Source organism: Ambystoma mexicanum, chromosome 2q, assembly GCF_040938575.1.
Source record: "Ambystoma mexicanum isolate Mex_15411 chromosome 2q, UKY_AmexF1_1, whole genome shotgun sequence".
Lineage (NCBI taxonomy): Eukaryota > Metazoa > Chordata > Amphibia > Caudata > Ambystomatidae > Ambystoma > Ambystoma mexicanum.
In genome coordinates this window covers 1,454,997,147-1,455,017,381 of record NC_090924.1, presented here as the reverse complement: position 1 = coordinate 1,455,017,381, position 20,235 = coordinate 1,454,997,147, and positions in this window count along the sequence as shown.

Sequence of the window (20,235 nt, the reverse complement as noted above, 5' to 3'; positions counted from 1 at the left end):
GTGACAATGGCCCATGCAATGATCAAGTCCAAGCGAGAGGTTGCATGACGCACCTTTACTGCTGTGACTATGGCCCATGCAGGGATCAGGTCCAAGGGGAGGTTGCATAAAAAACCTTTACTACTGTGACTACGGCCCATGCAGGGATCAAGTCCAAGGGCGAGGCTGCATAACACACCTTTACTGCTGTGACTATGGCCCATGCAGTGATCAATTTCAAGGACGAGGCTGCGTAGTGCACCTTTACTGATGTGACTACAGCCCATGCAGTGATAAAGTCCAAGGGCGAGGCTGCATAACGCACCTTTACTGCTGTGACTACGGCCCATGCAGTGATCAAGTCCAAGGGCGAGGCTGCATAACGCACCTTTACTGCTTTGACTACGGCCCCTGCAGGGATCAAGTCCAAGGGCGAGGCTGCATAACGCACCTTTACTGCTTTGACTACGGCCCCTGCAGGGATCAAGTCCAAGGGAGAGGCTGCGTAACGCACCTTAACTGCTGTGACAATGGCCCATGCAGGAATCAAGTCCAAGGGAGAGGCTGCATAACGCACCTTTACTGCTGTGACTACAACCCTTGCAGGGATCAAGTCCAAGTGAGAGGTTGCACTATGCACCTTTTCTTCTGTGACTATGGCCCATGCAGGGAATAAGTCCAAGGGCGAGGCTGCATAACGCACCTTTACTGCTGTGACTATGGCCCATGCAGGGATCAAGTTTAAGGGCGAGGCTGCATAACGCACCTTTACTGCTGTGACTACGGCCCATGCAGGGATCCAGTCCAAGGGAGAGGTTGCATAATGCACCTTTACTGCTGTGATTACGGCCCATGCAGGGATCTAGTCCAAGGGAGAGGTTGCATAATGGACCTTTACTGCTGTGACAATGGCCAATGCAGTGATCAAATCCAAGGGAGAGGTTGCATAATGCACCTTTACTGCTGTGACTATGGCCCATGCAGGGATCAAGTCCAAGGGAGAGGCTGCATAATGCACCTTTACTGCTGTGATTACATCCCATGCAGGGATTAAGTCCAAAGGAGAGGCTGCATAATGCACCTTTACTGCTGTGACTATGGCCCATGCAGGGATCTAGTCTAAGGGAGAGGTTGCATAATGGACCTTTACTGCTGTGACAATGGTCCATGCAGTGATCAAATCCAAGGGAGAGGTTGCATAATGCACCTTTACTGCTGTGACTATGGCCCATGCAGGGATCAGGTGCAAGGGAGAGGCTGCATAATGCACCTTTACTGCTGTGATTACAGCCCATGCAGGGATTAAGTCCAAAGGAGAGGCTGCATAATGCACCTTTACTGCTGTGACTACGGCCCATGCAGGGATCAAGTCCAAGGGAGAGGTTGCATAATGCACCTTTACTACTGTGACAATGGCCCATGCAGTGGTGAAGTCCAAGCGAGAGGTTGCATGACGCACCTTTACTGCTGTGACTATGGCCCATGCAGGGATCAGGTCCAAGGGGAGGTTGCATAAAAAACCTTTACTACTGTGACTACGGCCCATGCAGGGATCAAGTCCAAGGAGAGGCTGCATAACGCACCTTTACTGCTGTGACTATGGCCCATGCAGTGATCAAGTTCAAGGACGAGGCTGCATAATGCACCTTTATTGCTGTGACTACGGCCCATGCAGTGATCAAGTCCAAGGGCGAGGCTGCATAACGCACCTTTACTGCTTTGACTACGGCCCCTGCAGGGATCAAGTCCAAGGGCGAGGCTGCATAACGCACCTTTACTGCTTTGACTACGGCCCCTGCAGGGATCAAATCCAAGGGAGAGGCTGCATAACGCACCTTTACTGCTGTGACTATCGCCCATGCAGGGATCAAGTCCAAGGGAGAGGCTGCATAACGCACCTTTACTGCTGTGACTACGGCCCCATGCAGGGTTCAAGTCCAAGGGAGAGGCTGCGTAACGCACCTTTACTGCTGTGACAATAGCCCATGCAGGAATCAAGTCCAAGGGAGAGGCTGCATAACGCACCTTTACTGCTGTGACTACAGCCCATGCAGGGATCAAGTCCAAGGGAGAGGTTGCACTATGCACCTTTTCTTCTGTGACTATGGCCCATGCAGGGAATAAGTCCAAGGGCGAGGCTGCATAACGCACCTTTACTGCTGTGACTATGGCCCATGCAGGGATCAAGTCTAAGGGCGAGGCTGCATAACGCACCTTTACTGCTGTGACTACGGCCCATGCAGGGATCCAGTCCAAGGGAGAGGTTGCATAATGCACCTTTACTGCTGTGATTACGGCCCATGCAGGGATCTAGTCCAAGGGAGAGGTTGCATAATGGACCTTTACTGCTGTGACAATGGCCCATGCAGTGATAAAATCCAAGGGAGAGGTTGCATAATGCACCTTTACTGCTGTGACTATGGCCCATGCAGGGATCAAGTCCAAGGGAGAGGCTGCATGATGCACCTTTACTGCTGTGATTACAGCCCATGCAGGGATTAAGTCCAAAGGAGAGGCTGCATAATGCACCTTTACTGCTGTAACTATGGCCCATGCAGGGATCCATTCCAAGGGATAGGTTGCATAATGCACCTTTACTGCTGTGATTACGGCCCATGCAGGGATCTAGTCCAAGAGAGAGGTTCCATAATGCACCTTTACTGCTGTGACTATGGTCCATGCAGTGATAAAATCCAAGGGAGAGGTTGCATAATGCACCTTTACTGCTGTGACTATGGCCCATGCAGGGATCAGGTCCAAGGGAGAGGCTGCATAATGCACCTTTACTGCTGTGATTACAGCCCATGCAGGGATTAAGTCCAAAGGAGAGGCTGCATAATGCACCTTTACTGCTGTGACTATGGCCCATGCAGGGATCAAGCACAAGGGAGATTTTGCATAATGCACCTTTACTACTGTGACAATGGCCCATGCAGTGATCAAGTCCAAGCGAGAGGTTGCATGACGCACCTTTACTGCTGTGACTATGGCCCATGCAGGGATCAGGTCCAAGGGGAGGTTGCATAAAAAACCTTTACTATTGTGACTACGTCACATGCAGGGATAAAGTCCAAGGGAGAGGCTGCATAACGCACCTTTACTGCTGTGACTATGGCCCATGCAGTGATCAAGTTCAAGGACGAGGCTGCATAACGCACCTTTACTGTTGTGACTACAGCCCATGCAGTGATAAAGTCCAAGGGAGAGGCTGCATAACGCACCTTTACTGCTGTGACTACGGCCCATGCAGTGATCAAGTCCAAGGGAGAGGTTGCAAAACGCACCATTACTGCTGTGACTAAGGCCCATGCAGGGATCAGGTCCAAGGGAGAGTTTGCATAATGCACCTTTACTGCTGTTATTACGGCCCATGCAGGGATCTAGTCCAAGGGAGAGGTTGCATAATGGACCTTTACTGCTGTGACAATGGCCCATGCAGTGATCAAATCCAAGGGAGAGGCTGCATAATGCACCTTTACTGCTGTGATTACAGCCCATGCAGGGATTAAGTCCAAAGGAGAGGCTGCATAATGCACCTTTACTGCTGTGACTACGGCCCATGCAGGGATCAAGTCCAAGGGAGAGGTTGCATAAGGCACCTTTACTACTGTGACAATGGCCCATGCAGTGATCAAGTCCAAGCGAGAGGTTGCATGACGCACCTTTACTGCTGTGACTATGGCCCATGCAGGGATCAGGTCCAAGGGGAGGTTGCATAAAAAACCTTTACTACTGTGACTACGGCCCATGCAGGGATCAAGTTCAAGGGCGAGGCTGAATAATGCACTTTTACTGCTGTGACTATGGCCCATGCAGTGATCAAGTTCAAGGACGAGGCTGCATAACGCACCTTTGCTGATGTGACTACAGCCCATGCAGTGATAAAGTCCAAGGGCGAGGCTGCATAACGCACCTTTACTGCTGTGACTACAGCCCATGCAGTGATCAAGTCCAAGGGCGAGGCTGCATAACGCACCTTTACTGCTTTGACTACGGCCCCTGCAGGGATCAAATCCAAGGGCGAGGCTGCATAACGCACCTTTACTGCTTTGACTACGGCCCCTGCAGGGATCAAATCCAAGGGAGAGGCTGCATAACGCACCTTTACTGCTGTGACTATCGCCCATGCAGGGATCAAGTCCAAGGGAGAGGCTGCATAACGAACCTTTACTGCTGTGACTACGGCCCCTGCAGGGATCAAGTCCAAGGGAGAGGCTGCGTAACGCACCTTTACTGCTGTGACAATGGCCCATGCAGGAATCAAGTCCAAGGGATAGGCTGCATAACGCACCTTTACTGCTGTGACTACAGCCCATGCAGGGATCATGTCCAAGGGAGAGGTTGCACTATTCACCTTTACTTCTGTGACTATGGCCCATGCAGGGAATAAGTCCAAGGGCGAGGCTGCATAACGCACCTTTACTGCTGTGACTATGGCCCATGCAGGGATCAAGTCTAAGGGCGAGGCTGCATAACGTACCTTTACTGCTGTGACTAAAGCCCATGCAGGGATCCAGTCCAAGGGAGAGGTTGCATAATGCACCTTTACTGCTGTGATTACGGCCCATGCAGGGATCTAGTCCAAGGGAGAGGTTGCATAATGGACCTTTACTGCTGTGACAATGGCCCATGCAGTGATCAAATCCAAGGGAGAGGTTGCATAATGCACCTTTACTGCTGTGACTATGGCCCATGCAGGGATCAAGTCCAAGGGAGAGGCAGCATAATGCACCTTTACTGCTGTGACTATGGCCCATGCAGGGATCAAGTCCAAGGGAGAGGCTGCATAATGCACCTTTACTGCTGTGATTACAGCCCATGCAGGGATTAAGTCCAAAGGAGAGGCTGCATAAAGCACCTTTACTGCTGTGACTATGGCCCATGCAGGGATACAGTCCAAAGGAGAGGTTGCATAATGCACCTTTACTGCTGTGAATACGGCCCATGCAGGGATCTAGTCCAAGGGAGAGGTTGCATAATGGACCTTTACTGCTGTGACAATGGTCCATGCAGTGATCAAATCCAAGGGAGACGCTGCATAATGCACCTTTACTGCTGTGATTACAGCCCATGCAGGGATTAAGTCCAAATGAGAGACTGCATAATGCACCTTTACAGCTGTGACTACGGCCCATGCAGGGATCAAGTCCAAGGGAGAGGTTGCATAATGCACCTTTACTACTGTGACAATGGCCCATGCAGTGATCAAGTCCAAGCGAGAGGTTGCATGACGCACCTTTACTGCTGTGACTATGGCCCATGCAGGGATCAGGTCCAAGGTGAGGTTGCATAAAAAACCTTTACTACTGTGACTACGGCCCATGCAGGGATCAAGTCCAAGGGCGAGGCTGCATAACGCACCTTTACTGCTGTGACTATGGCCCATGCAGTGATCAAGTTCAAGGACGAGGCTGCATAACGCACCTTTACTGATGTGACTACAGCCCATGCAGTGATAAAGTCCAAGGGCGAGGCTGCATAACGCACCTTTACTGCTGTGACTACGGCCCATGCAGTGATCAAGACCAAGGGAGAGGTTGAAAAACGCACCTTTACTGCTGTGACAAAGGCCCATGCAGGGATCAGGTCCAAGGGAGAGGTTGCATAACGCTCCTTTACTGCCGTGACTACGGCCCATGCAGTGATCAAGTACAAGGGTGAGGCTGCATAACGCACCTTTACTGCTGTGACTGCGGCCCATGCAGGGATCAAGTACAAGGGAGAGACTGCGTAACACACCTTTACTTCTGTGACTACGGCCCATGCAGGGATCAGGTCCAAGGGAGAGGCGGCGTAACGCACCTTTACTGCTGTGACTACGGCCCATGCAGGGATCAAGTCCAAGGGAGAGGCTGCGTAATGCATCTTTACTGCTGTGACTATGGCCCATGCAGGGATCAAGTCCAAGGGAAAGGCGGCATAATGCATCTTTACTGCTGTGACAATGGCCCATGCAGGGATCAAGTCCAAGGGAGAGGCTGCATAATGCACCTTTACTGCTGTGACTATGGCCCATGCAGGGATCAAGTCCAAGGGAGAGGTTCCATAATGCACCTTTACTGCTGTGACTACGGCCCATGCAGGGATCAAGTCCAAGGGCGAGGCTGCATAACGCACATTTACTGCTGTGACTATGGCTCATGCAGGGATCAAGTCCAAGGGAGAGGCTGCATAATTCACCTTTACTGCTGTGACTACGGCCCATGCAGGGATAAAGTCTAAGGGCGAGGCTGCATAATGCACCTTTACTGCTGTGACTATGGCCCATGCAGGGATCAAGCCTAAGAGCGATGCTGCATAACGCACCTTTACTGCTGTGACTATGGCCCTTGCAGGGATCAAGTCCAAGGGAGAGGTTGCATAATGCACCTTTACTGCTGTTACTACGGCCAATGCAGGGATCTAGTCAAAGGGAGAGGTTGCATAATGCACCTTTACTGCTGTAACAATGGCCCATACAGTGATAAAATCCGAGGGAGAGGTTGCATAATGCACCTTTACTGCTGTCACTACGGCCCATGCAGTGATCAAGTTCGAGGGCGAGGCTGCATAACGCACCTTTACTGCTGTGACCATGGCCCATGCATTGATTAAGTCCAAGGGAGAGGCTGCAAACCTCACCTTTACTGCTGTGACTACAGCCCTTACAGGGATCAGGTCCAAGGGAGAGGTTGCATAACGCACAATTACTGCTGTGACTACGGCCGATGCAGGGATCAATTCCAAGGGCGAGGCTGCATAAGGCACCTTTACTGCTGCGACTATGGCCCATGCAGGGATCAAGTCCAAGGGAGAGGCTGCGGAACACTCCTTTACTGCTGTGACCATGGCCCATGCAGGGATCTAGTCCAAGGGAGAGGCTGCATAACACACCTTTACTGCTGTGACTACGGCCCATGCAGTGATCAAGTCCAAGGGAGAGGCTGCATAACGCACCTTTACTGCTGTGACTACGGCCCATGCAGGGATCAAGTCCAAGGGAGAGGCTGCATAACGCACATTTACTGCTGTGAATATGGCCCATGAAGGGATCAAGTCCAAGGGCGAGACTGCATAACGCACTTTTACTGCTGTGACTATGGCCCATGCAGGGATGAAGTCCAAAGGCGAGGCTGCATAACGCACCTTTACTGCTGTGACTATGGCCCATGCAGGGATCAAGTCCGAGGGCGAGGCTGCATAATGCACCTTTACTGCTGTGACTATGGCCCATGCAGGGATCAAGGCAAGGGAGGGGTTGCATAATGCACCTTTACTGCTGTGACTACGGCCCATGCAGGGATCAGGTCCAAGGCAGAGGTTGCATAATGTACCTTTACTGCTGTGACTACGGCCCATGCAGGGATCAAGTCCAAGGGAGAGGTTGCATATAATACACCTTTACTGCTGTGACTACGGCCCATGCAGGGTTTAGGTCAAGGGAGAGGCTGTATAATGTACCTTTACTGCTGTGACTACGGCCCATGCAGGGATCAAGTCCAAGGGCGAGGCTGCATAATGCACCTTTACTGCTGTGACTACGGCCCATACAGGGATCAAGTCCAAGGGAGGGGTTGCATAATGCACCTTTACTGCTGTGACTAATGCCCATGCAGGGATCAGGTCCAAGGGAGAGGTTGCACTATGCACCTTTACTTCTGTGACTATGGCCCATGCAGGGAATAAGTCCAAGGGCGAGGCTGCATAACGCACCTTTACTGCTGTGACTATGGCCCATGCAGGGATCAAGTCTAAGTGCGAGGCTGCATAATGTACCTTTACTGCTGTGACTATGGCCCATGCAGGGATCCAGTCCAAGGGAGAGGTTGCATAATGCACCTTTACTGCGGTGACTATGGCCCATGCAGGGATCAAGTCCAAGGGAGAGGCTGCATAATGCAACTTTACTGCTGTGACTACGGCCCATGCAGGGATCAAGTCCAAGGGCGAGGCTGTATAACGCACCTTTACTGCTGTGACTACAGCCCATGCAGTGATCAAGTCCAAGGGCGAGGCTGCATAACGCACCTTTACTGCTGTGACTAGGGCCCATGCAGCGATCAAGTCCAAGGGCGAGGCTGCATAACGCACCTTTACTGCTGTGACTACGGCCCATGCAGTGATCAAGTCCAAGGGAGAGGCTGCAAAACGCATCTTTACTGCTGTGACTACAGCCCTTGCAGGGATCAGGTCCAAGGGAGAGGTTGCATAACACACCTTTACTGCTGTGGCTACAGCCCATGCAGTGATCAAGTCCAAGGGCGAGGCTGCATAATGCACCTTTACTGCTTTGACTACGGCCCCTGCAGGGATCAAGTCCAAGGGCGAGGCTGCATAACGCACCTTTACTGCTTTGACTGCGGCCCCTGCAGGAATCAAGTCCAAGGGAGAGGCTGCATAACGCACCTTTACTGCTGTGACTATCGCCCATGCAGGGATCAAGTCCAAGGGAGAGGCTGCATAACGCACCTTTACTGCTGTGACTACAGCCCGTGCAGGGATCAAGTCCAAGGGAGAGGTTGCACTATGCACCTTTACTTCTGTGACTATGGCCCATGCAGGGAATAAGTCCAAGGGCGAGGCTGCATAACGCACCTTTACTGCTGTGACTATGGCCCATGCAGGGATCAAGTCTAAGGGCGAGGCTGCATAATGCACCTTTACTGCTGTGACTACGGCCCATGCAGGGATCCAGTCCAAGGGAGAGGTTGCATAATGCACCTTTACTGCTGTGACTATGGCCCATGCAGGGATCAAGTCCAAGGGAGAGGCTGCATAATGCACATTTACTGCTGTGATTACAGCCCATGCAGAGATTAAGTCCAAAGGAGAGGCTGCATAATGCACCTTTACTGCTGTGACTATGGCCCATGCAGGGATCAAGTCCAAGGGAGAGGTTGCATAATGCACCTTTACTACTGTGACAATGGCCCATGCAATGATCAAGTCCAAGCGAGAGGTTGCATGACGCACCTTTACTGCTGTGACTATGGCCCATGCAGGGATCAGGTCCAAGGGGAGGTTGCATAAAAAACCTTTACTACTGTGACTACGGCCCATGCAGGGATCAAGTCCAAGGGCGAGGCTGCATAACACACCTTTACTGCTGTGACTATGGCCCATGCAGTGATCAATTTCAAGGACGAGGCTGCGTAGTGCACCTTTACTGATGTGACTACAGCCCATGCAGTGATAAAGTCCAAGGGCGAGGCTGCATAACGCACCTTTACTGCTGTGACTACGGCCCATGCAGTGATCAAGTCCAAGGGCGAGGCTGCATAACGCACCTTTACTGCTTTGACTACGGCCCCTGCAGGGATCAAGTCCAAGGGCGAGGCTGCATAACGCACCTTTACTGCTTTGACTACGGCCCCTGCAGGGATCAAATCCAATGGAGAGGCTGCATAACGCACCTTTACTGCTGTGACTACGGCCCCTGCAGGGATCAAGTCCAAGGGAGAGGCTGCGTAACGCACCTTTACTGCTGTGACAATAGCCCATGCAGGAATCAAGTCCAAGGGAGAGGCTGCATAACGCACCTTTACTGCTGTGACTACAGCCCTTGCAGGGATCAAGTCCAAGGGAGAGGTTGCACTATGCACCTTTTCTTCTGTGACTATGGCCCATGCAGGGAATAAGTCCAAGGGCGAGGCTGCATAACGCACCTTTACTGCTGTGACTATGGCCCATGCAGGGATCAAGTCTAAGGGCGAGGCTGCATAACGCACCTTTACTGCTGTGACTACGGCCCATGCAGGGATCCAGTCCAAGGGAGAGGTTGCATAATGCACCTTTACTGCTGTGATTTCGGCCCATGCAGGGATCTAGTCCAAGGGAGAGGTTGCATAATGGACCTTTACTGCTGTGACAATGGCCCATGCAGTGATCAAATCCAAGGGAGAGGTTGCATAATGCACCTTTACTGCTGTGACTATGGCCCATGCAGGGATCAAGTCCAAGGGAGAGGCTGCATAATGCACCTTTACTGCTGTGATTACATCCCATGCAGGGATTAAGTCCAAAGGAGAGGCTGCATAATGCACCTTTCCTGCTGTGACTATGGCCCATGCAGGGATCCAGTCCAAGGGAGAGGTTGCATAATGCACCTTTACTGCTGTGATTACGGCCCATGCACGGATCTAGTCTAAGGGAGAGGTTGCATAATGGACCTTTACTGCTGTGACAATGGTCCATGCAGTGATCAAATCCAAGGGAGAGGTTGCATAATGCACCTTTACTGCTGTGACTATGGCCCATGCAGGGATCAGGTCCAAGGGAGAGGCTGCATAATGCACCTTTACTGCTGTGATTACAGCCCATGCAGGGATTAAGTCCAAAGGAGAGGCTGCATAATGCACCTTTACTGCTGTGACTACGGCCCATGCAGGGATCAAGTCCAAGGGAGAGGTTGCATAATGCACCTTTACTACTGTGACAATGGCCCATGCAGTGATGAAGTCCAAGCGAGAGGTTGCATGACGCACCTTTACTGCTGTGACTATGGCCCATGCAGGGATCAGGTCCAAGGGGAGGTTGCATAAAAAACCTTTACTACTGTGACTACGGCCCATGCAGGGATCAAGTCCAAGGAGAGGCTGCATAACGCACCTTTACTGCTGTGACTATGGCCCATGCAGTGATAAAGTTCAAGAACGAGGCTGCATAACGCACCTTTACTGTTGTGACTACAGCCCATGCAGTGATAAAGTCCAAGGGCGAGGCTGCATAACGCACCTTTACTGCTGTGACTACGGCCCATGCAGTGATAAAGTCCAAGGGAGAGGTTGCAAAACGCACCATTACTGCTGTGACTAAGGCCCATGCAGGGATCAGGTCCAAGGGAGAGGTTGCATAATGCACCTTTACTGCTGTTATTACGGCCCATGCAGGGATCTAGTCCAAGGGAGAGGTTGCATAATGGACCTTTACTGCTGTGACAATGGCCCATGCAGTGATCAAATCCAAGGGAGAGGCTGCATAATGCACCTTTACTGCTGTGACTACGGCCCATGCAGGGATCAAGTCCAAGGGAGAGGTTGCATAAGGCACCTTTACTACTGTGACAATGGCCCATGCAGTGATCAAGTCCAAGCGAGAGGTTGCATGACGCACCTTTACTGCTGTGACTATGGCCCATGCAGGGATCAAGTCCAAGGGCGAGGCTGCATAACGCACCTTTACTGCTGTGACTATGGCCCATGCAGTGATCAAGTTCAAGGACGAGGCTGCATAACGCACCTTTACTGATGTGACTACAGCCCATGCAGTGATAAAGTCCAAGGGTGAGGCTGCATAATGCACCTTTACTGCTGTGACTACCGCCCATGCAGTGATCAAGTCCAAGGGCGAGGCTGCATAACGCACCTTTACTGCTTTGACTACGGCCCCTGCAGGGATCAAGTCCAAGGGCGAGGCTACATAACGCACCTTTACTGCTTTGACTACGGCCCCTGCAAGGATCAAATCCAAGGGAGAGGCTGCATAATGCACCTTTACTGCTGTGACTATCGCCCATGCAGGGATCAAGTCCAAGGGAGAGGCTGCATAACGCACCTTTACTGCTGTGACTACGGCCCCTGCAGGGATCAAGTCCAAGGGAGAGGCTGCGTAACGCACCTTTACTGCTGTGACAATGGCCCATGCAGGAATCAAGTCCAAGGGAGAGGCTGCATAACGCACCTTTACTGCTGTGACTACAGCCCATGCAGGGATCAAGTCCAAGGGAGAGGTTGCACTATTCACCTTTACTTCTGTGACTATGGCCCATGCAGGGAATAAGTTCAAGGGCGAGGCTGCATAACGCACCTTTACTGCTGTGACTATGGCCCATGCAGGGATCAAGTCTAAGGGCGAGGCTGCATAACGCACCTTTACTGCTGTGACTACAGCCCATGCAGGGATCCATTCCAAGGGAGAGGTTGCATAATGCACCTTTATTGCTGTGATTACGGCCCATGCAGGGATCTAGTCCAAGGGAGAGGTTGCATAATGGACCTTTACTGCTGTGACAATGGCCCATGCAGTGATCAAATCCATGGGAGAGGTTGCATAATGCACCTTTACTGCTGTGACTATGGCCCATGCAGGGATCAAGTCCAAAGGAGAGGCTGCATAATGCACCTTTACTGCTGTGATTACAGCCCATGCAGGGATTAAGTCCAAAGGAGAGGCTGCATAATGCACCTTTACTGCTGTGACTATGGCCCAAGCAGGGATCCAGTCCAAAGGAGAGGTTGCATAATGCACCTTTACTGCTGTGATTACGGCCCATGCAGGGATCTAGTCCAAGGGAGAGGTTGCATAATGGACCTTTACTGCTGTGACAATGGTCCATGCAGTGATCAAATCCAAGGGAGAGGCTGCATAATGCACCTTTACTGCTGTGATTACAGCCCATGCAGGGATTAAGTCCAAAGGAGAGGCTGCATAATGCACCTTTACAGCTGTGACTACGGCCCATGCAGGGATCAAGTCCAAGAGAGAGGTTGCATAATGCACCTTTACTACTGTGACAATGGCCCATGCAGTGATCAAGTCCAAGCGAGAGGTTGCATGACGCACCTTTACTGCTGCGACTATGGCCCATGCAGGGATCAAGTCCAAGGGAGAGGCTACGGAACACTCCTTTACTGCTGTGACCATGGCCCATGCAGGGATCCAGTCCAAGGGAGAGGCTGCATAACATACCTTTACTGCTGTGACTACGGCCCATGCAGGGATCAAGTCCAAGGGAGAGGCTGCATAACACACCTTTACTGCTGTGACAATGCCCCATGCAGAGATCAAGTCCAAGGGAGAGGCTGCATAACGCACCTTTACTGCTGTGACTACGGCCCATGCAGTGATCAAGTCCAAGGGAGAGGCTGCATAACGCACCTTTACTGCTGTGACTACGGCCCATGAAGGGATCAAGTCCAAGGGCGAGGCTGCATAACGCACATTTACTGCTGTGAATATGGCCCATGAAGGTTTCAAGTCCAAGGGCGAGGCTGCATAACGCACTTTTACTGCTGTGACTATGGCCCATGCAGGGATGAAGTCCAAAGGCGAGGCTGCATAACGCACCTTTACTGCTGTGACTATGGCCCATGCAGGGATCAAGTCCAAGGGCGCGGCTGCATAATGCACCTTTACTGCTGTGACTACGGCCCATGCAGGGATCAAGTCCAAGGGAGGGGTTGCATAATGCACCTTTACTGCTGTGACTACGGCCCATGCAGGGATCAGGTCCAAGGGAGAGGTTGCATAATGTATCTTTACTGCTGTGACTACGGCCCATGCAGGGATCAAGTCCAAGGGAGAGGTTGCATATAATGCACCTTTACTGCTGTGACTACGGCCCATGCAGGGATCAGGTCAAGGGAGAGGCTGCATGATGTACCTTTACTGCTGTGACTACGGCCCATGCAGGGATCAAGTCCAAGGGAGAGGTTGCATAATGCACCTTTACTACTGTGACAATGGCCCATGCAGTGATCAAGTCCAAGCGAGAGGTTGCATGACGCACCTTTACTGCTGTGACTATGGCCGATGCAGGGATCAGATCGAAGAGGAGGTTGCATAAAAAACCTTTACTACTGTGACTACGGCCCATGCAGGGATCAAGTCCAAGGGCGAGGCTGCATAACGCACCTTTACTGCTGTGACTATGGCCCATGCAGTGATCAAGTTCAAGGACGAGGCTGCATAACGCACCTTTACTGATGTGACTACAGCCCATGCAGTGATAACGTCCAAGGGCGAGGCTGCATAACGCACCTTTACTGCTGTGACTACTGCCCATCCAGTGATCAAGTCCAAGGGAGAGGTTGCAAAACGCACCTTTACTGCTGTGACAAAGGCCCCTGCAGGGATCAGGTCCAAGGGAGAGGTTGCATAACGCACCTTTACTGACGTGACTACGGCCCATGCAGTGATCAAGTACAAGGGAGAGGCTGCATAACGCACCTTTACTGCTGCGACTTCGGCCCATGCAGGGTTCAAGTCCAAGGGAGAGGCTGCATAATGCACCTTCACTGCTGCGACTACGGCCCATGCAGGGTTCAGGTCCAAGGGCGAGACTGCGTAACACACCTTTACTGCTGTGACTACGGCCCATGCAGGGATCAGGTCCAAGGGAGAGGCTGCGTAACGCACCTTTACTGCTGTGACTACGCCCCATACAGGGATCAAGTCCAAGGGAGAGGCTGCGTAATGCATCTTTACTGCTGTGACTATGGCCCATGCAGGGATCAAGTCCAAGGGAGAGGCTGCATAATGCATCTTTACTGCTGTGACAATGGCCCATGCAGGGATCAAGTCCAAGGGAGAGGCTGCATAATGCACCTTTACTGCTGTGACTATGGCCCATGCAGGGATCAAGTCCAAGGGAGAGGTTCCATAATGCACCTTTACTGCTGTGACTACGGCCCATGCAGGGATCAAGTCCAAGGGCGAGGCTGCATAACGCACCTTTACTGCTGTGACTATGGCTCATGCAGGGATCAAGTCCAAGGGCGAGGCTGCATAACGCACCTTTACTGCTGTGACTATGGCCCATGCAGGGATCAAGCCTAAGGGCGATGCTGCATAACGCACCTTTACTGCTGTGACAATGGCCCTTGCAGGGATCAAGTCCAAGGGAGAGGTTGCATAATGCACCTTTACTGCTGTGACTACGGCCCATGCAGGGATCTAGTCAAAGGAAGAGGTTGCATAATGCACCTTTACTGCTGTGACAATGGCCCATACAGTGATAAAATCCGAGGGAGAGGTTGCATAATGCACCTTTACTGCTGTCACTACGGCCCATGCAGTGATCAAGTTCGAGGGCGAGGCTGCATAACGCACCTTTACTGCTGTGACCATGGCCCATGCAGTGATTAAGTCCAAGGGAGAGGCTGCAAAACGCACCTTTACTGCTGTGACTACAGCCCTTACAGGGATCAGGTCCAAGGGAGAGGTTGCATAACGCACCTTTACTGCTGTGACTACAGCCGATGCAGGGTTCAATTCCAAGGGCGAGGCTGCATAATGCACCTTTACTGCTGCGACTATGGCCCATGCAGCGATCAAGTCCAAGGGAGAGGCTGCGGAACACTCCTTTACTGCTGTGACCATGGCCCATGCAGGGATCTAGTCCAAGGGGGAGGCTGCATAACACACCTTTACTGCTGTGACTACGGCCCATGCAGGGATCAAGTCCAAGGGAGAGGCTGCATAACACACCTTTACTACTGTGACAATGCCCCATGCAGAGATCAAGTCCAAGGGAGAGGCGGCATAACGCACCTTTACTGCTGCGACTACGGCCCATGCAGTGATCAAGTCCAAGGGAGAGGCTACATAACGCACCTTTACTGCTGTGACTACGGCCCATGCAGGGATCAAGTCCAAGGGAGAGGCTGCATAACACACCTTTACTACTGTGACAATGCCCCATGCAGAGATCAAGTCCAAGGGAGAGGCTGCATAACGCACCTTTACTGCTGCGACTACGGCCCATGCAGTGATCAAGTCCAAGGGAGAGGCTACATAACGCACCTTTACTGCTGTGACTACGGCCCATGCAGGGATCAAGTCCAAGGGAGAGGCTGCATAACGCACATTTACTGCTGTGACTATGGCCCATGAAGGGATCAAGTCCAAGGACTAGGCTGCATAACGCACTTTTACTGCTGTGACTATGGCCCATGCAGGGATCAAGTCCAAAGTCGAGGCTGCATAACGCACCTTTACTGCTGTGACTATGGCCCATGCAGGGATCAAGTCCAAGGGCGAGGCTGCATAATGCACCTTTCCTGCTGTGACTACGGCCCATGCAGGGATCAAGTCCAAGGGAGGGGTTGCATAATGCACCTTTACTGCTGTGACAATGACCCATGCAGTGATCAAATCCAAGGGAGAGTTTGCATAATGCACCTTTACTGTTGTGACTATGGCCCATGCAGGGATCAAGTCCAAGGGATAGGTTGCATAATGCACCCTTACTGCTGTGACTACAGGCCATGCAGGGATCAAATCCAAGGGAGAGGCTGCATAACGCACCTTTACTGCTGTGACTACGGCCCCTGCAGGGATCAAATCCAAGGGAGAGGCTGCATAATGTACCTTTACTGCTGTGACAATGGCCCATGCAGTGATTAAGCCAAGGGAGAGTTTGTATAATGCACCTTTACTGCTGTGACTATGGCCCATGCAGGGATCAAGTCCAAGGGAGAGTTTGCATAATGCACCTTTACTGCTTTGACTACGGCCCATGCAGGGATCAAGTCCAAGGGAGAGGCTGCATAACGCACCTTTACTGCTGTGACTACGGCCCATGCAGGGATCAAATCCAAGGGAGAGGCTGCATAACGCACCTTTACTGCTGTGACTACGGCCCATGCAGGGATCAGGTCCAAGGGAGAGGCTGCATAATGCACCTTTACTCCTGTGACTACGGCCCATGCATGGATCAGGTCCAAGGGAGAGGTTGCATAACGCACCTTTACTGCTGTGACTACGCCCCATGCAGAGATCAAGTCCAAGGGAGAGGCTGCATAATCTAATGGTTCTAATCTCTAATACAGACAAACAGATCCCGCAACAAGCAGAGGACCATGTCTCATAAAAAGCTCACAAAGAAGACCTTGGAGGGCAATGGGAATATGGCCCATGAATCTGGGCAGCTACATAAGAACATGTTCCCGTACACCTCCCCAGGTAAGTTACTTCTTTCTATTTGTCAGTTGTTGAATCTTGCATTTCTGTATTGGCATCAGAAGAGTTCCATAATGGAAGAGGGTGCAGTAATGTCATCGTGCCACCTCATTCCAACTGTTCCCATTACAAGTGACTCATTCCTTCTAAACTGGAATTAAATGGGATGGATACTTTCTTGGTGGGTCTTCCAAATATAACCTTTTCTAGTATCAGAGTCTCAACCCGTGTAAAGTGCCACCAAACTAGTTGCTGAGTTCTTCAGATTGTTGAGGGCTCATGGCAATAACATGCTATATGTTGTTTATTAGCACCAGCACTTCTTCAGGTGAGCCATGGAATAATGGATGATGTGTTGCCACTGAACTGTACCACTGAGTGGGTTAATGGTCACTGGATAGACCAACCCACCTACAATCATGGTGATGGCAGAGTGCACAACATGTCAGCAATAGTGTGTGGAATGGGGAGGGGAAGAGATGCAACAGGTGGATTCTTAAAGATAGGCTAAAGCTCAAGAAGCCCAGGAATGCCAGGCACCTCAAGAAGGAACTTTAAGGGCCCAGAGTGAGACTGATAACTGTTGCGATCACTGTACCTGACACACCTGGCTGGATATGACTGTCTATGCACTGTGCACTCACAGGTTGTATTTGCACCACTTAAGGAGCAATGTGTGTTGAGTAACCTGGACAGAGGCAAAAGAGCCCAGGGGTTTAGCAATGACATACCTGCAATATATCATCATTGAATATCTCCGGCCTGAGTCGCACAAAACCATGACTTTGTCATTCAACAACATTTGTCTCTGCAAAACAGCAGCCTCAAAAGGCCCTGCCATCTTGCCTTGTGCCACTGCCCCCCGTCATCTTGCCTTGTGCCACCGCCACAATCCTTTAGCAAGCCTTCCAGTACCCCCAATCATTGGTCTTGGTTTAATATAAACCTTTCACATTCATAACATATGAATAACACTTCCTGGATCACCTCCTTTCTGGAAGATAGACTAATGAGAGTATTTCGAAACCAAGCATGCGCCACCCCCACTCCCATCCGCTGCAGAGTCCCACAGGGATCCTGTACTTCGCCGACCCTCTACAACATTTTTACTCTCCTGCTCTTCAATTACCTTGATGATTAAGGTGTAACGTACACCAACTGCACAGATGATAAGAAAGTGTTACTTCCACTCACCGGCTCCTATGAACAAGACGATGCCACACTCAGTAAGACCTATGCCATCATCCAGGCCTGGATGGCAGCTAATGGCCTATGTCTCAATGGAGACAAGACCGAAATACTCTTGGTAGGTCCCAAACCAATCCTTAACAAACTGGACAGCAAACACTCATCATTCATCATCGCAACAGCACCATCGCCACGTCAGCGGCAGCAAAAACTCTAGGAGTTTACATAGACTCCACCCTGTCCATGTCAAGGCAAGTTAGCACCATCGCCTCATCGCCCGCACTAACTACAAAGATCATAAACGCTGTCAAACCCTACCTCTCCCCCAAAAACTGCCTGTCCATAGCCAGAGCCACAGTAGGTGCAATGTTAGACTACTGTAATGTCCTGTTCCTAGGCACATATATCGAAAGGAAATGGAGTCAAAGGCTACCCTTGTCAGTGACGCTAAGGTGGTTTGTCTAAAACGATCCCATATATTACAGCCATCACGCATGCGCACAATTCTGACAACAATGCAAGCCACTGATACAGCTCGCTGAGAGGTAAGCTCTAAGACTCCCTGTTCTCCGCGCATTTATTTGTCCTTACTCGGCTAATGGGACCACGGCTATTTTGCTAAGTTACAACATGGCCCCTCACGGTCAAATTAATGTACGTGTACAATCGAGTCACAAGCGCGATCAGCACTCGTTTAAATCAGCTGCATGCTCTAAGCCTATATCATCAAATCCCATGCAATATCACGGGTGACCACTCAAACCACGTGAACTAGCAAATTTAGAAATCAACATTATTCATCCCTTGAGTTTTGTCACAAGACTGTGCACGGCCCTTTCTTCTGCATGTTTGTCCGCATTCACTCGGGCATTGTAAAGTCACGCTTACCTCTGCAGCTAGCAATACGCACACTGTATTACATACATCTGTGTCCCTTTCAACAGGACTCTCACAGTAACCAGGCGTAGCCATAAAACAACGGCTCCCGCCACTTTTTTCGACTTGAATTCAAGATCGATCCTGCAAGGTAATACAATTCCTTGTTTTTAGCCCTTTTCTCTATACCACATTCAATGTGCCAGTTCCCTTGAACCACAAAAATTCTTTTGAATCTCTTTAGTCACCACAGAGATCACCTATCCACTTTGCGGACTACAATCAACACGCCAGGCACTCAACCGCTGACACCTCCAACAACAATCAGTCACGACGCTTGAACTACCTTAGTTAGGCTGTTCTTCCCGCAGTGTCCCCTTGTGTGCAATTTTATTTTGCCTTTTTCAATGAACAGATCTAATACCCCATCCTATGTTTTACCAATTACAGGCGCATGACATTCTCCTTACAGCACCTTCGTGCTCCAATTCCCCTCAGTCCTGACGACAGTGTGGTGCCACTACCAGCAGGTCACGACCACTCCAACTGCTGGTTCCTTTCACCTATCCGCCGCACCAGAAACACCTAAATTGTTTGTTTGTCGACCATGCTTGTGTACTGCCTTATTATTAGCAATACCTAAAATCACAGTCACTTGAATTGTACTAACCCACTGAAACATGTACAAAGTATTGTGATCTATATACAATATCTTTTTGTGCCCAGGACGGCATATGTCATTGTTTTAAATATTCTTTTATTGGATGTGAACTAATAAATTGCAGAACCTAACTATGTCTTTTTTTCTGGAAGAGCATATTGATATACGTTATCCAAAGCTCCACTGCACCCTTTTAGACAAACCACCTTAGCGTCACTGACAAGGGTAGCCTTTGAGTCCATTTCCTTTCGATATATTTGCCTAAACCCTCCGGAGTCAGGCCCCCATAAAAAAAGAGGGTTCTTTTGCCCTTACTGTACTGCTCCTAGGCATGTCATCAAAAAACTTGAAGAAACTCCAAACCACACAAAACAACGCCATCAGCTCTGCCCTCAGCATACCTAAGAGGGAGCGGATATCCCAAGCCAGGAGGGACGCCCACTGGCTCCCAGTGAAAGAGCGCATCCTCTTTAAAGCCCTCTCAATCACACACTCGTACCTCACTAATACAGCACTGCCTTACCTCTCAGAAACCATTCACTGCGCCACTTCAGAAAGGCCCAAGCGGGCCCAACACTGCAACCAGCTAGAAGTCCCGACCTTCAAAAGAGCCAAAGCAGGAGACGCTAGCTTCGCAGTCTTAGCTCCATAAAACTGGGACGCACAACCACCAGAACTCGGAAAAGAGACTTCACGCACAGTATTGTGTAAGGCTCTGAAAAACTCAACTCTTCCACTAGACACTGTACCACAGTCGCACCCTGCCCTAATACATAAACACCTATTGTGGCTCTTGTGTGCAACGCATCTCACCTGTCTATGAGTAGAAACACTCTCTGTAATCTGCTGTGAACTGTATTTAAAATGTAATA